Genomic DNA, 16,603 nt, shown 5'->3' with positions numbered 1-16,603 from the left:
AAGAAGGGGCAACTGTACCCCAATGTTCATAGCAGCAATGTCCATCATAGCCAAACTGTGGAAGGAGCCAAGATGCCCTTCAACAGATGAATGGATAAAGAAGGTGTGGTACGTACATAAAATGGAATATTATTCAACTCTCAGAAAGGATGAATACCCACCATTTGCATCGATATGGATGGAAGTGGAGGGGATTATGCAAACTGAAGTAAGTGAAGCAGAGAAAGACAAATATCATATGGTTTCACTCATTTGTGGAACATAAGCAATAGCACAGAGGACAATAGGGGTAGAGAGGGAAATCTGAAAGGACAGAAATCAGAAATGAAGATGAACCATGAGAGACTATGGGCCCCAAGAAACAAACTGAGGGTTTCAGAGGGGAGAGGGGTGGGGGATGGGGTAACAGGGTGATGGGTATTAGGTAGGGCACATGTGGTGAGGAGCACTGAGTGTTCTATGCAACTAATGAATCACTGAACTACATCAAAACACTACATCAAAACTACATCAAAACACTACATCAAAAACTAATGATATTATGAACACTACATTGAATATACAATGATACATTGAATACTACATCAAAGACTAATGATACAGAGGTTAAATGAACATAATAAAAAAGACCAAAAAAACCCTATAAATGTTAGGGACTCCTGCAGTGTGGACCCACGCTGATCCTCTCCAGGAGGGTCCTGGTACAGTCTGCTGCTTTTTGCTGGACCAGTCCGAGGAAAGCAGTTGAATGACCATGCAGTGGTTCACAGATTATGGCAACACAGAGGAGAAAGCCAGCACTGAGACTCACTGTTCTCATCACAGCTTCCATGCTCCTATGCCCAGGAATAGTGCCAGACTTAGGCACCACCCATTTTTATGTCCTAGGGGATTGTCAGACCACAGTGTCACACCTGCGATTCTGACCTAGTTCACCAACTGAGCACCTTGGCCAGACACCTCCCCCACTGTAGCAGACTTTTAAAGGTTCTGACTTTGTGCTCCACTGCTTATAAATCTATGTGGTAGCCTTTTTAAATAGGTTCCCTCCCTGCTGTCATACCTTCAGCTCTATCACCCTGGATTCAAGTCTCTGCACCTCCTCTTTCAAAAGGTGTCATTTTTCTGCTGGTAGACTTGTGGTATTTGTTTTCTCAGATCTCTGACAGATTTCTTGGGTGTTCAGAATGTGTTGATAACTATCTTGTATTCAAGGGGTGAAAGGAACTTAGGGTCCCCCCTCACTCTGCCAACTTAACTCCTCTTAACTAACTGGAATTTCATTAAAAATTTTCTTAATGGAAATACCAATGCAGGCAGCTTAACAAGGATCCACAAACTAGAACAAAGGACCCAGCCTAGGGGCAAGGGCCAGGGATGCTGTCCAAAATTCCATAGGGCCCACATCCACTCCAACCAGGCATCAAGAGAAACAGATGCAGCATTGGAGAGATGGAAAAGGCAGTGTGTCCAGAGGAGGCTACCTGGAAGAGACCGCACTCTAACACTGGGGAACAAGTCCAGGACCAGTCCCACTCATGGTTCCTTCCTGTGTTCAGCAGCACTGTGGGATGTTACTGGCAAAGGGGCCCTGCACAAGCAGTGAGTCGAACGTCACAGTGAGCAAGAAAGAATGTGTTGTGCACATGAGAACACATGCACATTATACTCCTGCGAAGGATGACCCCATGATGGAGGCCTCAGTGCTGAACTCTGCCAGACCAGAACAGAGGGATAGAAAGTCCCACCCTAAAGGAAAGATCGGCTGTGAGAGGCCCTGAGTAGTGTAACTGAAGGGAGACAGCAAGTGATAGGGAGGCAAGGAGGTGCAGAGCTTTCACTCTAAGGGGCAGTATGGGTTGGGGGTGAGGATTCAGGGCAGCCAGTCAGGAAGCAGAGGGACCATCAAAGACAATGCTGATGTCTCTAGGAAGGGCTGAGGTCATGGGGATGAAGAGAGACCAGGAGGACAGCAAGATCCATTTGGAGAATGACTGGACAAGCAAGCTGGGCAAAAGGGTAGGCAACACAGGCCCCTGTGTTGCCCTGAGTAAGGCTGCACAAGCAAAGAGAAGGCTCCAGGTATGGAAGGGAATTCAGAACAAGATCCTGTGCTGTAGCCTCTTCCAGGAAGACTCTTACTAAGAGGCCACTGTCCCACCAGGCCCACACCCACGATTCTCATGGATGTCATTGGTACACAAAGTTGGAACTGTATCTCCAGGAGCCACAAGGATTAGGAGATTCCTGAGTGCCACTCATCTAGTTGGAGACAAAAGTGGTTCCACTCTCAACTCCTAGCAGCCATTGTAATAAATAAGCACATGTTGCAAAGACTCCAGGAGCCCTCCACTACATTCTCCAAATGAAGGAGAGAGGAAAATCTGCTGCCAGCTCTTTGGCCATTCCTGGAAAGCCATCAAGAGAGACTGTGCTGCCTGCTAAGAGTTTTAGTTCATGCACATTCCCAGGCCCAGATCTAGAAAGTGTGCAGATAAGACAATAGAAGACAGGAGCCATCCATTGCAGGAGCTGGTGGCAGTTCATATGCTGGGAAGGTCTCCAGGGCCAATGACCCCTTGCAGAAGCCACAGGAGCACTGGGGCAACCCTAATGTCCCCAAACTCCAGCTTGTAGGGTCCATGAATGGCCTGCAAGGCAGAATTTAGAGTCACTACCCTGTTGATGGCGATGGGGGAAGTGGCAGCCAGTGGTTGGCCAGTGGTGGGGGGGGGTGGGAATAGCATGGCCCAGGCTGCTGGGACAGATGGAACTGGCAGTTGCTGGGGCCAGCAGGAGGATCTGGAGCTGAGACTGAAACCCAGGCCGTCAGAAGAGGCAGCTGCAGTTGGAGTACGGGGAGTGCTGGGAGCCTCCGATTATCAGAGAAGCAAGTGTCAAGTGTCCGGAGCTTAGAGTCCACTGTTGGGTCGCGGCCATGGGGCTACTGAGGCTGAGGAAATTGAGGGGTGGCAGTGGGAGTAGAAGTGAGGCCCCTCCTCAGGTTGGAAGCTTGGGGGCTGTGGCTAGGCTGAACCTGACTCACCCACCCACCCTTTCCAGTCTCAGGCCCCAGAACAACTTATCACCGTCTTTGGCAGTGGATCTGTAAGGAGCTGTGTGTGTGGTGAGGGCACAGAGCTGGGCACCAACAGGGAGGCAACCCCTTATCTGGGATTGGCAAGGATGTTGGGCACCCCCTTCCCCTTCAAATGACACACCCCAAAATCTCGGGGCAGGGTGGGGTGTTGGGGCATTCCCAGACTTCTGGAAGACCTCAGCATAGAAGCTGCACCTCAGTCCCTGACTTCTCTGAGTTGGACCCCCTGTGACTCCTGGAGGTTACTCAAACCCACGGTGGTTCCTGTCTCAGGGAATCTTGGAGTTCCTTTTGTCTATCAACTGAAACTAGAGGCCATAACTGTAGGCAAAACCCCACAAGTTCTGGAGCACTCTACTCCTTATCCCTTTTCTGTCTCAGAAGGAATTCTCCCCAGCATTTTCTCTGGCCAAAGTAGTGGATTCCATTCCTCACTCCCATCCCAAACATTTAGCTTTAGCACAGATGAAGAAAAAATCCACATTGTACTTACGTTTAGATTTATCATTCAAGGGCATCCCCATCGTCCCCTCAATTTTTTTTAACCCATTCCCATCCAGCCACAACCCACAACCCTGGTAATCATCCCCTAGGTTTTGCAAACTATCAACAGAGATGTATGACTAGTCAAGTAAACAGCGTCCTTCACTGGCTGGACTCTGCAGTTTAATAGAGCTTCCTTTAACTGGCACTCTTCTACCAAGCTAGTGGGAAAGGCCTTTTTGGCTAGAGTTAAAGATGTTCCTGTGTGTGCATAAAGCCTTTTTTTTTTTTTCCTTTCTACACAGATTTTTAAAAAAAAAAAAAAACTTCCTACACAGTTTAAAAAAAAAATCTAGGGTAACTTGATTCAAATGTAGCTTTTGGGAAGCATAACCATAGAGGAAGTAAAATACAGAAGTAAAATACAAAATGATTCTGAGGGTAATGTCCAACTTTTTGAAAGTGCCAAAGATGACGTATATGGATTTTTTGTTAAGTATGTGGATTTTTTAGATTATTTTAACTGGGCAATTGTATCCTTTGTAAGCTTTTAAGTAAATAAGCTCTTAACACATGACATTTTGCACTAAGATATTGTTGTTTTATTTATTTGTGTAATTGTTGATTTGTCAGGTATCTTGAACCTAGAAATCTGTGAACAAGTCCATTAAGAATCTACTCTCTTGAAAATGTATTTTATAAATGCTTTGTATTAAGAAGGTGTTAGCAGTAGCCTGTCATTTCTGCCACATAAAAGACCATAATCTGAAACAGTTCCCTCCCTGACAATTGCTCAGATGCCTGAAACTGGTAAGGTCTAGTACTCTGAATGACTATCATTCAAAAAGAAATATAGAGCTACACACCTACTGCATACATGTAACCTCTATGATGGCATTTACTATAATGGACATCATTTCTGCATCTAATTTTTAGGTACAGAATTAACACTTCAAATCTGGAGAAGCATCTTGGGCAAATTGAAAGATTGGGCATTCTCTTTAATTTTCCATATGTATTGTCTCATCTGCACACTTGAAACATCCTCAATTACATAAACTCCAAGATGTAACTATGGAGTTATGAGACCCATCAAGATTTAGGGAAAGTATTGCCACACTTTGGAACCAGGCAATTTTCCACCAGTTCAACAATTAAACTAATAGATTCTCTGTTGATAATCAAGAGTAAAGAGCCAAATAAAGTCATGTACATCCTATTGGCAAATGGTATCTGTGGCTGTTAAGTTTTTTTTTAATAACTTTTTTATTTTTTTAATTTCTTTTCAGTGTTCCAGAATTCATTGTTTATGCACCACACCCAGTGCTCCATGCAATACGTGCCCTCCATAATACCCACCACCAAACTCACCCAACTCCCATCCTCCACCCCTCCAAAACCCTCAGATTGTTTTTCAGAGTCCATAGTCTCTCATGATTCATCTCCCCTTCCAAATTCCCCCCAATTCCCTTCTCCTCCCCATCTCCCCATGTCCTCCATGTTATTCCTTATGCTCCACAAATAAGTGAAACCATATGATAAATGACTCTCTCAGCTTGACTTATTTCACTCTGCATAATCTCTTGCAGTCCCATCCATGTTGATACAAAAGTTGGGTATTCATCTTTTCTGATGGAGGCAGAATATTCCATAGCGTCTATGGACCACATCTTCCTTATCCATTCATCCGTTGGAAGGGCATCTTGGTTCTTTGCACAGTTTGGCAACTGTGGCCATTGCTGCTATGAACATTAGGGTACAGATGACCTTTCTTTTCGCTACATCTGTATCTTTGGGGTAAATACCCAGTAGTGCAATTGCAGGGTCATAGAGAAGCTCTATTTTTAATTTCTTAAGGAATCTCCACACTGTTTTCCAAAGGGGCTGCACCAACTTGCATTCCCACCAACAGTGAAAGAAGGTTCCTCTTTCTCCACATCCTCTCCAACATATGTTGTTTACTGTCTTGTTAATTGGCCATTCTAACTGGTGGAAGGTGGTATCTCAATGAGGTTTTGATTTGAATCTTCCTGATGGCTAGTGATGATGAACATTTTTTCATGTGTCTGATAGCCATTTGTATGTCTTCATTGGAGAAGTGTCTGTTCATGTCTTCTGCCCATTTTTTGACATGATTATCTCTTTTGTGTGTGTTGAGTTTGAGCAGTTCTTTATAGATCCTGGATATCAGCCCTTTGTCTGTATTGTCATTTGCGAATATGTTCTCCCATTCTGTGGGTTGCCTCTTTGTTTTGTTGACTGTTTCCTTTGCTGTGCAGAAGCTTTTGAATTTAATGAAATCCCAAAAATTCATTTTCACTTTTGTTTCCTTTGCCTTTGGAGACATATCTTGAAAGAAGTTGCTGTGGCCGATGTTGAAAAGGTTACTGCCTATGTTTTCCTTTAGGATTCTGATGGATTCCTGACTCGCGTTGAGATCTTTCATCCATTTAGAGTTGATCTTTGTGTATGGTGCAAGAGAATGGTCGAGTTTCATTCTTCTACACATAGCTGTCCAATTTTCTCAGCACCATTTATTGAAGAGACTGTCTTTTTTTCCACTGTATATTTTTTTCCTGCTTTGTTGATTATTTGACCACAGAGGTGAAGGTCCATATCTGGGCTCTCTACTCTGTTCCCCTGGTCTATGTGTCTGTTTTTAGCCAAGTACCATCCTGTCTTGGTGATCACAGCTTTGTAGTAAAGCTTGAAATCCGGCAACAAGATGACCCTGTTTTGTTTTTCTTTTTCAACATTTCCTTAGCAATTCAGGGTATCTTCTGATTCCATACAAATTTTAGGATTGTTTGCTCCAGCTCTTTGAAAAATACCAGTGGAATTTTGATCAGAATGGTATTGAAAGCAGAGATTGCTCTAGGCAGTATAGACATTTTAGCAATGTTTATTCTACCGATTCAAGAGCATGGAATGGTGTTCCATCTTTTTGTGTCTTCTTCAATTTCTTTCATGAGTGTTCTGTAGTTCCTTGAGTACAGATCCTTTACCTCTTTGGTTAGGTTTATTCCCAGGTATCTTATGGTTCTTGGTGCTATAGTAAATGGAATCGATTCTCTAATTTCCCTTTCTGTATTTTTCATTGTTAGTGTATAAGAAAGCAATTGATTTCTGTACATTGATTTTGTATCCTGCCACATTACTGAATTGCTGAATGAGTTCTAGTAGTTTGGGGGTGGAGTCTTTTGGGTTTTCCATATAAAGAATCATGTCATCTGCGAAGAGAGAGAATTTGACTTCTTCATTGCCAACTTGAATAGCTTTTATTTCTCTTTGTTGTCTAATCACTGTTGCTAGGACTTCTAATTATGTTGAATAAGAGTGGTGAGAGAGGGCATTCTTGTGTTCCTGATCTCAAAGGGAAGGCTGTCAGTTTTTTCCCCATTGAGGATGATATTTGCTGTGGGTTTCTCATAGATAGATTTTATGAAGTTGAGGAATGTTCCCTCTATCCCTATACTTTGAAGAGTTTTAATCAGGAACGGATGCTGGATTTTGTCAAATGCTTTTTCTGCATCAATTGAGGGGGCCATGTAATTCTTTTCTCTTCTCTTATTGATTTGTTCTATCACATTGATTGATTAATGAATGTTGAACCACCCTTGAAACCCAGGGATAAATCCCACCTGGTCATGGTGGGATAATCTTTTTAATGTACTGTTGGATCTTATTAGCTAGGATCTTGTTGAGAATCTTAGCATCCACATTCATCAGGAATATTGATCTTAAATTCTCTTTTTGGGTGGGGTCTTTGCCTAGTTTGGGGATCAGGGTAATGCTGGCTTCATAAGAAGAGTCTGGAAGTTTTCCTTCTGCTTCAACTGTTTGAAACAGCTTTAGGAGAATAAGTATTATTTCTTCCTTGAAAGTTTGGTAGAATTCTTCAGGGAGTCTGTCAGGTCCTGAGCTCTTGTTTTTTGGGAGATTTTTGATCACTGCTTCAATCTTGTTACTAGATATTGGTCTATTCAGGTTGTCCATTTCTTTCTGATTCATTTTTGGCAGCTTATAGTTTTCCAGGAATGCATCCATTTCATCTAGGTTGCTTAACTTATTGGCATATAACTGTTGATACTAACTTCTGATGATTGTTTCTATTTCCTTGGTGTTAGTTGTGATCTCTCCCTTTTCATTCATAATTTTATTAATTTGGACCTTCTCTCTTTTCTTTTGGATTAGTTTGGCCAATTGTTTATAAATCTTATTGATTCTTTCAAAAAACCAGCTTCTAGTTTCATTAATGCATTCTACTGTACCTCTAGTTTCTATCTCATTGATCTCTGCTCTAATCTTGATTGTTTCCCTTCTTGTGTGTGGATTTGGCTTAATTTGTTGTTGATTCTCCAGTTCTTTAAGGTGTAAAGACAGCTGGTGTATTCTGGATTTTTCAATTTTTTTGAGGGAGGCTTGGATGGCTATGTATTTCCCCCTTAGGACCGCCTTTGCTTTATCCCATAGGTTGTAGACCACAGTCTTTTCATTCTCATTGGTTTTGCTTAAGTTCTTCTTTGATTTCCTGGTTGATCCAAGCATTCTTAAGCAAGGTGGTCTTTAGCTTCCAGGTGTTTGAATTCCTTCCAAACTTTTTCCTGTGGTTGAGCTCCAGTTTCAAAGCATTGTGATCTGAGAATATGCAGGGAATAATCTCAATCTTTTGGTATCAGTTGAGCCCTGATTTGTGTCCCAGTATGTGGTCTGTTCTGGAGAAGGTTCCATGTGCACTCAAGAATAATGAGTATTCTGTTGTTTTAGGGTGGAATGTTCTGTATATATCTATGAGGTCCATCTGGTCCAATGTGTCATTCAATGCTCTTGTTTCTTTATTGATTCTCTGCTTGGATGATTTGTCTATTACTGAGAGTGGCATGTTAAGATCTCCTACTATTGGGGAGCCTAGGTGGCTCAGTGGGTTAAGGCCTCTGCCTTCAGCTCAGGTCATGATCTCAGGGTCCTGGGATCAAGCCCCACATCAGGCTTTCTGCTCGGCAGGGAGCCTGCTTCCTCCTCTCTCTCTGCCTATCTCCTCTGTCTATTTGTGACCTCTGTCTGTCAAATAAATAAATAAAAATCTTTTAAAAAAAGATCTCCTACTATTAACGTATTCATATCAATATGACTCTTTATCTTGATCAACAGTTGTCTTATGTAATTGGCTGCTCCCATATTGGGGTATAAATATTTACTATTGTTAGATCTTCTTGGTGGATAGACCCTTTAAGAACAATATAGTGTCCTTCTGTATCTCTGACTACAGCCTTTAGTTTAAAATCTATATCTGATATGATAATCACTACCCCAGCCTTCTTTTGAGGCCCATTGGCATGAAAGATGCTTCTACATCCCTTCATTTTCAGTCTGGATGTATCCTTAGGTTCAAATGGGTCTCCTGTAGACAACATATGGATGCATCCTGTCATTTTATCCAATCTGCAACCCTGTGCCATTTTATGGGCGCATTTAGGCCATTCACATTGAGAGTGATTATTGAGTGATAGGTTTTTATTGACATCGTGTTACCTGTAAGTTTTGTTTCTATAGATTGTCTCCATAAATTTCTGTTCAATGATATTCTTGGGTTTTTTCCTCTTTTATAGAACCCCCCTTAATATTTCTTGTAGTGCTGGCTTGGTGGTCACATATTCTTTAAAACCTTGCAAGTCTTGGAAGCTCTTTATCTCTCCATCCATTTTGAAGGTCAGTCTTGCTGGGTAAAGTATTCTTGGCTTCATGTTCTTCTAATTTATTGCCCTGACTACATCTTACCAGCCCTTTCTGGCTTACCAGGTTTCTGTGGACAGGTCTGACATTATTCTTTTTTTTTAGGATTTTATTTATTTATTTGACAGAGATCACAGGTAGGCAGAGAGGCAGGCAGAGAGAGAGAGGGGAAAGCAGGCTCCCCGCTGAGCAGAGAGCCTGATATGGGGCTCAATTCCAGGACCCTGAGATCATGACCTGAGCCAAAGGCAGAGGCTTAACCCACTGAGCCATCCAGGCACCCCAAATCTGACATTATTCTGATGGGCTTTCCTCTGTATGTAAGGAATCTCTTCCCTCTTGCTGCTTTCAAGAGCTTCTGTCTAAAATTATGATTCATCATTTTCACCATCAAGTGTCTCGAGGTCTTTCTAGATTCTATGATCTTGGTGTAGACCTTTCTGCTTCTAGGACACAAACGTTGATTCCATTCACCAGATTGGGAAAATTTTTGTGGAGAATTTGTTCAAGTATATCCTCTAGTCTTCTTTTTTTCTCCTCTCTCTCAGGAATTCCAATAATTCTGACATTGGAACATTTCATGGCATCATTTATTTCCCTAATTCTGTTTTCATGGCTTCTAAGCTGTTTGTTCCAGGCCTCCTCCTGATCCTTTTTCGCTATTAGTTTGTCCTCCAGATCACTAATTCTATCTTCTGTCTCAGTTACCCTAGCTGCTAGAGAATTTAGATTAGATTGGAACTCATTGAGAGCATTGTTAACATCATCCCTGGTGGCTTTCACTCCTGCCCTGATCAATTCCATTTTGTCATTAAAGGCTTCCCTCAACCTAGCCTTTGCCTGGATAATTGTTAGCCTGAATTCCCTTTCCGACATACTGTTTATGTCCATATCTAATAGCTCTGATGGAGAGGGCACAGTCTGTGAATTTTTCCTCTGTTGGGCATTCCTCCTCCTAGTCATTTTGGTGAGAGATGGCTGAACAGATATATAGCTGAATGTATCATCCGTGGTGCTGGCAAGGTGCACTCTGGAAAGTTTCTGAGCAACTGGGAGTCCCCACCAAAAACAAAGAAAAAGAGAGAAAGAGAGAGGAAAAAAGAATTAAAAAATAAAAGAGAAGACCCAGCCCAAATGGGCCCCAAAGGTAATCTATTTCAATGACTTTTGCTCTAATCTTTATTAACTTTTGTCTCGTACTGGGTTTAGCCTTTATTTGATGTTTTTCTCCATCTCCATTAGGTATAAGGTTAGCCTGTGTATTTGAGGTGTTTCTAATTTTTTTAAAAGATTTTATTTATTTATTTGACAGACGGAGATCACAAGTAGGTAGAGCAGCAGGCAGAGAGAGAGGAGGAAGCAGGCTCCCTGCTGAGCAGAGAGCCCGATGTGGGGCTCAATTCCAGAACTCTGGGATCATGACCTGAACTGAAGGCAGAGGCTTTAACCCACTGAGCCACCTAGGTGCCCCAAGGTGTTTCTAATTTTTTGAGAAAGTTTTGTAATGTTCTGTAATTCACTCTTAGGACCACCTATGCCAGATCCCAAAGGTTTAGAAGAGTTGTGTCTTCATTTGCATTTGTTTCCACTAATTTTTAAAATTTGTCTTTAATTTCCTTGTTGACCATTCATTCTGTAGTAGGATGCTTGTTAACTTCCAAGTATTTGAGTTCCTTCCCAATTTCCTCTTGTGATTGAGTTCAAGTTTCAAACAAAGCACTGTGATCTTCAAATCTGCAGGGAATAATCCTAATCTTTTTCTACTGGTTGAGACCTGATTTGTGAGCCAGGATGTAATCTGTTCTGGAGAATATTCCATTTGCACTCGGGAAGAATGTGTAATCTGTTGCTTTTGGATGAAATGTTCTGAATATATCTGTGTAGGTCCATCTGGTTCTTGTTTCCTTTCTTGATCTTCTGCTCCCATTATCTGTCCATTGCTGTGAGTGGGGTTTTAAAAGCCCCTATAATTATTGTATTATTAGCAGTGTGTTTCCTTAGTTTTATTATTAATTTGTTTACATAATTGGTTGCTCCCAAATTAGGTGCAAAACATTTAAAATTGTTAGATCTTGTCTGATAGAACCTTGAAGTATGATGTAATGTCCCTATTCATCTCTCATTGCTTTTTTTGGTTTAAAATCTAATTTATGTGATGAAGATTGCTACCCCAACTTTCAGCTGGTATCCATTAACATGATAGATGTTCCTCCACCTTCTCACATTCAGTCTGGAAGTGTCTTTAGGTCTACAATGACTCTACTGTAGACAGCATATGGATGGGTCTTGCTTTTTTATCCAGTCTGATATCCTGTGTGTTTTGGTTGGAGCATCCAGCCAATTTATATGCAGAGTACCTATTGAAAGATATGAATTTAGTGCCATTGTATTACCTAGAGGTCATTGTTTCCATGTATTGTCTGTGTTCCTTTCTGGTCTATGTTACTTTTTGGGTCTCTCTTTGTTTACAGGATTCCCTTTAATATTTCTTTTAGGACTGCTTTAGTTATCACAAATTCTTCTATTTTCTGTTTGTTCTGAATGTTCTTTATCTCTCATTCTGTTCTGAATGACAGCTTTGGTGGATAAAGTAATCTTGGCTGCAAATTTTTCTCATTCAGCACCCTGAATATATCATGTCAGTCCTTTCTAGACTGCCAGGTCTCTGTGGGAAGGTCTGCTGCCAGCCTTATATTTCTAAACCTGTAGGTTAAGAACCTCTTGTCTTGATCTGCTTTCAGGATTTTCTCTTTGTCTTTGAAATTTGTAAGCATCATTATTATATGTCAGGGTGTGGAATTGTAGGGCACTTCTCTGCACCTCCTGGATATGAATACCTATTTTCTTCCTCAGATTAGGTAACTTCTCTGCTATAATTTGCTCAAATATATCTTCTGCCACCCCCCTTTCCTCTTCTTCCAAGACCTCAATTATTCTATTGTTTTGCTTTATAGTATTACTGATCTCTTGAATCCTCCCCTTGTGATCCAGTAATTGTTCATCACTCTTTTTCTCAGTGTTTTATTCTCCATAATTTTATCTTTTATGTCACCAATTCTTTCTTCTGCTTCATTTATCCTAGCAGTAAGATCCTCTGTTTTGTATTGCATCTCATTAATAGCCTTTTGATTTCTACCTGATTAGGTCTTAGTTCTTTAATTACCCAGAAAGGATTCTCTAGTGTGTTCTGTGCTTTTTTCAAGCCCAGCTAGTATCTTTATAATTGTTATTCTGAATTCTTTCTCTGACACTTTACTAGTATTCATATTTAAGTCTCTGGCAGTTAGTAATGTCTCTTGTTCTTTTTTCTGTGATTTTTTATCCAGTTTTGTCATTTTGTCCAGACATGAAAAGATGAATGCAAGAACAAAATACAAAAATATCAACCATGAGCCCAGCAGAACAGACACTAGAAAAATCTAATGAGATCAGAAATGAAAAAAGGAGAAAAAGAGAATATATTCAACCAGGTGGACAGAACAGGGTGGTACACGAGGTCCTAGGTCTATTTTTATCTGTTTGTTTGAGGACAGTAGATCCAAAATTGTAAATTTCTGTGACCCTGGTGATCCTGAAACTACACTGGCCCAACTAGGATTCTTCTCTGCTTTGCCACCTGAGCACCTTTCAGGCAGAGACATCCCTCAATGGAGAAGACTTACACATTCTGGTTTTGGCCTTTGCTGCTATTCACTTTCTGATAGCCAGCTTACAGAGGCTCTCTCCCTATACATTTTATCTTCCAATATATCCCCCCAGATTCACTTCTCCACACCTCCTACCTTGCAAAAAGTGGCTGCTTTTCTATTTGTAGAATTGAAGCAATTCTTTTCTTTTTATCTCAGGTTGAGTTCACAGGTATTCAGAGTGCTTTGACAGCTATCTAGGCAAATTCCAGGGACCAGACAAAATTAAGGCCCCCTACTCTTCTGCCATCTTCCCTCCTGTCCCTCATTGTGGTCTTGATTTGTATTTCCCTGATGCTGAGTGATGTTGAGCATTTTCTCACGTGTCTGTTGGCCATTTGTATATCTTCTTAACTGGTTTCTATGTCTGTGTTGATGCTAGTACCATATGTTTTGATTACTAAACTTTATGGTATAGTTTGAAATTAGAAAGTGTGATGCCTTCACTTTTCCTTTCTCAAGACTGTTTTGATTATTTGTGTTCTTTTGTGATTTCCTATGAATTTTGGGATTTTGATTGGGAAACTCAACCAGTATTGGTCTGCTAAGATTTTATTTTTTCATGAGCTGGTCTAAGTGTTTGTATGTCTCTAGCAGTTTATCCATTAATTCTACGTATTCCAATTTGTTGGCTTATAGTGATTTATGGTGATCTCTTGGTCATCTGTTGTATTCCTGTGGTATCAGTTGTCATGTTTCCTCTTTCATTTCTAATATTATTTCCTTGAATCTTTTCTCATCATTTATGGGTGAATGTATACAAATGTTTATCAGTTTTGTTTATGTTTTTTAAAAACCAAACTCTCAGTGTCATTGACTTCTCTATTTACATCTTAGTCACTATTTTATTTGTTTTTATTTAATATCATTCTTCTGAAAAATAAGATGAGAACGTTCGCATTAAAATAACATTAAGAAGTATAAAATACTTAGGGTAAATCTAAGAAAGAAGTGAAAGAACTATACAATAGAAACTATCAGATATTAATGAAAAAAAGGTTGATAATGCAAACAAATGGGGACACATTGCAGTGGGTTGGAAAAGTTAATATTGTTAAAATGTTCATAATCCCAAGGCAATCTGCAGATTCAATATCTTCCCTATTTAAATCCAATGGGATTGTTCAAAGATACAGAACAAATAATCCTCAATTTGGAATGAACTACAAAAGATTCTAACAACTAAAGCAGACCTGATAAGGAACTAATCTGGAGACATCAGAGTCCTGATTTCAAACTATATTACATAACTATGGCAATTACAACCGTAGGGTGTGCACCTAAAACACATGTATAGACTAATAGAACAGAATCAAGAACCCATACCTTTACTCACACCTAATCATCTACTAATATTGCATCAGGCAACCAAGAAGACTCTATGGAGAAAGGATAATCTCTTTGATAAATAATGTTGGGAAAACTGGACATCATATGCAAGAGAAATTGGGTTGGTCACTTACATCGCTCCCAAAAATGAAATAAAAATGGATTAAAGACTTGAATGTATGTCTTGAAATAGTAAAACTCTTGAAGGAAAACATAGGACACATGCTCCTTGACAATGGCCTTGATGATGAATTTTTCATATGACCTCCAAAAGACAGACAATGAAAGCATAAATAAGTAAGTGTATATCCATCTAAACACCTTCTGCACAGCTAAATAAAATAATTAGCAAACTGCACAGGCAACATATGGAATGGGTGAGTATATTAATAAACCATCTTCTGATTAGGAATAATAACCAAAGTATATAAATAACTCATATAATTTTAATAGCAACAAAATAAAACAAACTGATTACAACTAGAAAAATTTAATAGATGTTTCTCCAAGGAAGACATACAATGTCCAACAGGTACATAAAAAGAGACTCACTCTCACTAGTCATCAGGGAAATGCAGATCAAAGACACAATGAGATCTCACTTCAAACATGTTAGAATGGCTAAGCAAGTGTTGGCAAAGATATGGAGAAGAGGAATTCTTGCTTACTGTTGGTGCAAATGTAAACTATGGAAACAGGTATGGAGATTCTTCCAAAAATTAAAATAGCTAACCAGTTTTCCCAGTACCATTTGTTGGTGATACTGTCCTTTTCCCGGTGTTCGTGTCTCCTTTTTCAAAGATTAGTTGATTTATATACAAGGGTTTAATTCTGGGCTTTCTGTTCTGTTCCATCATTACACACGTCTGTTTTATTATTTATTTATTTATTTATTTATTTATTTATTTATTTTTAAAATTTTATTTTTTCAGTGTTGCAAGATTCATTGTTATGCACCACATCCAGTGCACCATACAATGCATGCCCTCCTTAATACCCACCACTGGGCTCACCCACCCCCATGTCCCCCCCCCCCAAAACCCATCAGTTTGTTTGCTATGTAATGCCAGTGTCATATTACTTTAATTACTATAGCTTTGTAAACTAAATTTGTAATTGTTACTGAACCAAAGTGGATCTGCTTCTTGGTGAGTCATAGATAGAAACTCCACCAGGTGGCGTTGCCTCACAAAGTTATCTTTATTTGTAGAACTAAGAAGACCATGCAGAATAATTCCCAAAGCTGTGACTCCCCTAAAAGAAGAAAGCAATTCCCTTCATTAAAAAAAAAAAATCTTTTTTGAACCTCCATTATTATAGTCATATTTTATCCTTCATTGTACCTAACTTTATTTTTTGTATGCACATAGGATTTTTTTTCTTCTTAAAAAATCTGGGATACAACTTCTTCTAATAGATCAAAATATACCCTAAATCCAGCACAGGACTTTGTTCTAGACTCCAGCCTGAGAAAATTCCCTCCACTTTCTTTTTCTTTATTCTCCCAACCAACTTATCTGATCAACTCCTTTTTTAGAAATTAAAAAAAAAAAAAAACTTTTCATCTTTACAGTCATATTCCATCCCTTCAACATGTTTACCCTTATTTTGTGTGTATATATGTGTATATATATTTTTTTTTCATTCTTTAAAATTTTGGGCGGTAGTTTCTTCTAAGAGACCAAAATACTGTCAAAATCAAGTGGGTGACTGTGCTATTCACCAGTCTAATATATATTTTTTTCTTTTTTTAATATTTTTTCCTTTTCTTTTTTTAATTTTTTTTCTGAACTTCTTTTTACCCCCTTTCTTCCCCCCACAATTTGGGGTCTCTTCTGATTTGGTTAAGGCACATTTTCCTGGGGTCTTTGCCACCCTTTTAGTGTTTTATTCACTCCTTCATATATTCTTATCTGGATAAAATGACAAGGCAGAAAAACTCGCCACAAAAAAACAAAAACAAAAACAAAAACAAACAAACAAACAAAAAAAAAACAAGAGGCAGTACCAAAGGCTAGGGACCTAATCAATACGGACATTGATAATATGTCAGATTTAGAGTTCAGAATGACAATTCTCAAGGTGCTAGCTGGGCTCAAAAAGGGCATAGAAGATATTAGAGAAACACTGTCTGGAGAAATAAAAGCCCTTTCTGGAGAAATAAAAGAACTAAAATCTAACCAAGTGAAATTTTAAAAAACATTAATGAGTTGCAATAAAAAATGGAGGCTCTTACTGCTAGGATAAATGAGGCAGAAGAGAGAATTAATGA

Source organism: Lontra canadensis, unplaced genomic scaffold (assembly GCF_010015895.1).
Source record: "Lontra canadensis isolate GAN:19392208 unplaced genomic scaffold, GSC_riverotter_1.0 scaffold28, whole genome shotgun sequence".
Taxonomy (NCBI): domain Eukaryota; kingdom Metazoa; phylum Chordata; class Mammalia; order Carnivora; family Mustelidae; genus Lontra; species Lontra canadensis.
This window is presented reverse-complemented; position numbering follows the sequence as displayed.